The sequence below is a fragment of the Mandrillus leucophaeus genome, unplaced genomic scaffold, assembly GCF_000951045.1.
Source record: "Mandrillus leucophaeus isolate KB7577 unplaced genomic scaffold, Mleu.le_1.0 Scaffold84, whole genome shotgun sequence".
Lineage (NCBI taxonomy): Eukaryota > Metazoa > Chordata > Mammalia > Primates > Cercopithecidae > Mandrillus > Mandrillus leucophaeus.
The window spans coordinates 5,450,046-5,454,726 of record NW_012109141.1 but is presented as its reverse complement, the minus strand read 5'-3'; positions in this window follow the sequence as shown (position 1 = coordinate 5,454,726).

Sequence of the window (4,681 nt, the reverse complement as noted above, 5' to 3'; positions counted from 1 at the left end):
AGAAATCTCAATTCAATTTTGAAATAAGACAAGAATGGCCACAATTACTGTCCATATTTAACATATTCCGGAGGTTTTAACTAAATGTAATAGATTTTAAAAAGGAATAGGAGCTGTGAACCTTGAACATTTTTTAAAATGTGTGATTTGTAGGTGATCCACCTAGAGAACACGGTCAAATAAAACAGAAAAGAATTTAATAAGCTGCCTAGCAAAATAATTTTATAAGACTCAGTTGCTTTATTGTATATCATATCCAAAAGAACAGCAAAATTTACACGTGCATATGTATATGCAGGTATAAATGTGTGCCCGTGTGAATAGATTTGAATGTATCTCAAGAATTTATAGGATTCAAACAAAGAAATTTGCTAATTTATCAAAGGAAATAAAAGAAGTGTTGAATAAATGGAGGCATGTCCTGTGCTCCTCTATGGCAAGACACAATGTTGAGAATGCATCCAAAATATTTTTTTTAGTTACCTGGAATTTTATACTCTTTTCCATTATTAAGCAGGTCAGGCTCTGAACGGCTATTCATGAGGCACTTATTGACAGCACTCTGTAAAAAGGTCTTCACTTAGTATATTGCAGAAATGTTATATGTTTGCACAGTCAATCACTGAAGACCTTTGGCAACACACACATCCCCATAAAAGTAAGCAATGGATGAACTGCTGTGAAAAGTGCTCCCAGGAGCAGAAATCCACACCCTGGTTCTTACCTGGTTTTAGCATTGCCACGGGCCCAGCAAACTTCACCTACGACTCCCTTGGCCACTGTTCTTTTCTTCCTCCACTGTTTTTAGTCCCCCTCTCTTGAGGGTCTCAAGGTTTCAAGGAAATAAGTACTTACACACACATCTTAAGCACTCCAGACCTCAAGCATCAGGCCCGGGTAAGTGCTAAGTTTTTCTTTGGGAATTTTTCTAAATGACACCAGGAAGCAGCAGCCAGCACAGCTATGTGGACAAACAGGAACTTGCAGATACCCACTATCTCTTTCCCCCAGTTCCAGTCCCCTGACAAAGTTCATGCCCTTCTCCTCTGCATTCCACATCCCCTTCTGCTGCAACTATTTGATAACATTGCACACTGCATTATGGCTACTTAGTAAAGTGGGTGAGAGTTGCCATCCTGTGAGTAAAACAGTGTGAGCTTTGCAGAGAGACCTGGGTTCAAATCCTGTTCCATGCTTGGCTAGCTGTGGGACCTCCAGTCCTCAGCACACTGATGGCAGCGCAGATCCCGGCTAGGCCACGGCCAGTCACCCAGGAAGGCAGCCCCCACCTCATGTTACCCGTGGCCCAGTGGGCTCCACTCTTGTCGGGGTCCACTGAGGGTGTTTTAACACTCTCCGTGTTAAAAAGGTTGTTTTGCCTCCTGAACTCTCAATACTGCTGTGTCTCAGATTATTTAAAGAAAATTTCATTTTCCAAAATGGCAGAAACCCCATATTGCTTAAATTAAGATATATTCTTTCGAGAATTTTTTACTGAGAACATTTTCATCTGCAACTGGACAATGTAGCTTGTATCTGAACTGCTTAGTTAGCATCTACAGAACAGTCACTGTCCCCAAAACCCACCACCTTGGCAAGGTGCCTGAATGATGGAGGGTCTCCAGTTTCAGCCACACCTTGGGCCGCCCCTCCCTGGAATCTGAATCTGGTACGATGTTATCTAACGTGGTTCAGATCGCATCTCTCAGCCTCCCCGAATCCAGTCCAATATACACCTTGTTGAATTTATTAACAACCTTGCATTTCATGCTCCAGAGTGTCTTGATTTGGGTGACAAACTCTATGGTCACCCTCAGAGCCACGAAGCGGGCTGTGGGTTTGAAGGAAACCCCTCGGTTCCAGGAAAACCAGGACAGTGGGTCATCCTTGATAGAGCAGGGACCAGGACCTCCTGGGTCCAGCCCACCTTCCCTCATGGCCAGCTCGCTTGAGGGGCTGGGATATGTCTTCTAGCCAGGTCTCAGTTAGGATGGCCCTCAGCCATCAGACAGCGTCTAACAATTCTGGCTTTCAAAGGGGGCAGGCCGGAGTCTCACCCTATTTGAAAAGTTGCCTCCTTGTCCCCGAAGACTACACGGCTTCAGGAACGGCAGGCTGCATCAGCTGGAAAAGGTCCTTCCATAGCCCTACCCCAGGCAAGGGCATTTATTCACCCTTACCTGCACCTGCTTGAGGTGGTCAACAGTGGTTCCGAAAACCAAACAGTGTCCTGAGGGAACCAGCTCTTTCATCCACTGGAGAGAGAAGACAGCGCATCTTATAAAATAAACAGATGCACCAATATACGAATAAATACTTTAAATTCTTTCTCACCTGCTGGCACACTCTACGTAAAGTTGTGCCCTTTGTCTTATGTTTGTGTTTTGTGTTTGTCTCTGGACCCTCCAGCTTGAATATGTGTTCCTTGGTGTGAAGACTGCCTTGTTCACTGTGTTTGTGTTTGCCTGGTACCAGGCAGTTTCTCCAGACTTTGACGTGCTGACTCCAGGACAGCCCCAGGCAAACCCAGACAGCTGATCACCCTAGCTCTATCCCCAGTGCCAAGGGCAGTGCCCAGTATAGAGTAAGAGTTCACGAAACAATTGCTGCCTGGCTATGATCTTGACTGTTATTTTGCAGTTTTGTTCTTAGAATTTGAAGAGTGGGAAGGAAGTGCCAAAATGCCCATTAGGATCTTAATAAATACAAGTGCTAGCTCAAAGGGAGAGCTTAAAGCTTTCTCCCGCTGGGCCCTCACTCCATCCCAGAAGGAGACAGGATGCCATGGTTGACCAGATGCACCATCCTCTCTGTCTATGCTTTCTGCATCACTTCGCTTGGGCTCCCTGAAACCAGTCCAATATTCACCTTGTTGTATTTATTACCAAGCTTGCATTTCATTTTCAAAAGTGTCTTGATTTGGATGACAAATTCCATGGCCACCCTAAGAGCCCTGTATCTAGGGGCTGGAAGACCAGATGCTGCACCTGCCAGAATCCCTGGCAGCCAGATTCCAGATGAGATTCTGTCAACCAAAGGCACTTGCATGAGGTCTGGAAATCAGAAGAGAAGTAGGATTTCATTTCTGTCAAACTGACAGTCACAATTGTCACAATTCCACTTGTGGAAATGTGTGCTTGTCGTTCTTCTTTAGCTGTGGTGAGGAGATGTGAGGGCTTTGCACAGAGGAGACTTGAAGCAGCCTCCTTTCTGGGATCTTCCCGGAAACTCCCTACACCCTGCACCCGAGCTGGAGACAGCTGTAGATGGGCCAGTGGATTCTTCCAGTGCTGGAACTTCTGACTTGTTGAAACCTTCAAGTCAGTCTGAACTCAGGAGGCTCCTTCAAGCCTGTGCATGCAGGACTTCAGATTTGCTACTCCCTCACCCTCTGTTTTAAATGCTATTCTGCATAAATGTCTAGATTTTTTCCCTCTTCCTGACTAGCCTTTAACTGCTACCTCGGGTCTAATACATTGCTAGTGAGGGAAATGTCAGTCGGCCTTGTTGAAAGGGAAACCAAGGTGAATGTGGCCACTGCCTGGGGTTCCCGCCCACAGCTTCTCTGCCCACTGCAGGCACACAGTACAGCATATCCTCTTTCCCTGCCCCTCCAGGACGGTGCCACAGCTCTGACAGAGCATCCTCAGGGAAAGGTCCAGAGGCAGAAAAGGCTCCTTCACCAGCAAGGAAAAACCTTTCACTGCAGACGCTTTCATGCCTCCTTGACCAGAACTGAGCTGATTTACATCTATTTTACCTATCACGAAATCACAAACTACCCCAAAGTTTAGTAGCCTCCTAGTGGTCCCCAACCTTTTTGGCACCAGGGACCGATTTCGTGGAAGACAATTTTTCCACGGACCAGGGACACGGGATGGTTTCGGGATGATTCAAACACATTACCTTTATTGTGCACTTTATTTCTATTATTATTACATTGTAATATATAATGAAATAATTATACAACTCACCATCATGTAGAATCAGTGGGAACCCTGAGCTTGTTTTCCTGCAACTAGATATCTGTGGGTGATGGGAGACAGTGACCGATCATCAGGCATTAGATTTTCATAAGGAGCCTGCAGCCTAGATCCTTCACATGCACAGTTCACAATAGGGTTCGTGCTCCTATGAGAATGTAATGCTGCTGCTGATCTGACAGGAGGCTGAGCTCAGGTGGTAATGTGAGCAACAGCGAGCAGCTGTAAATACAGATGCAGCTTCACTTGCTCCCCTGCTGCTCACATCCTGCTATGCGGCCTCGTTCCTAACAGGCCACAGACTGGTATCAGCCAACTGCGTGGGGGCTGGGGACCACTGGCTTAAACAAAAGCAGTTCATAATTCTGCAGGGCAGCTATCTGGGCAGTTCTGTGCTGCTCTTATCTCTTTCTCTATCTCTGTCTTATGTAGCAGTTCCTGGGTTTCTCTCTCCTCTCTCCTGTTTTCTGTGTGTTCTCTCTCTCTCTCTGTCTGGCATAATTTAGGTATTAAGAGCTGCCGTATTACCACAAATTTAGTAGTTTAAATAAAAAAAAAAGTTAGGTCAGGAGTCCAGTGTGGGTCTCACAGAGCTCAAATGGAAGTAGCAGCAGGGCTCTGTGCCCTTCTGAAGGCTCCAGGCGAGAGGAGAGAGAGTGCCTCTGCCAGCTTCTGGAAGCAGCTGCTTTCCTTGGCTC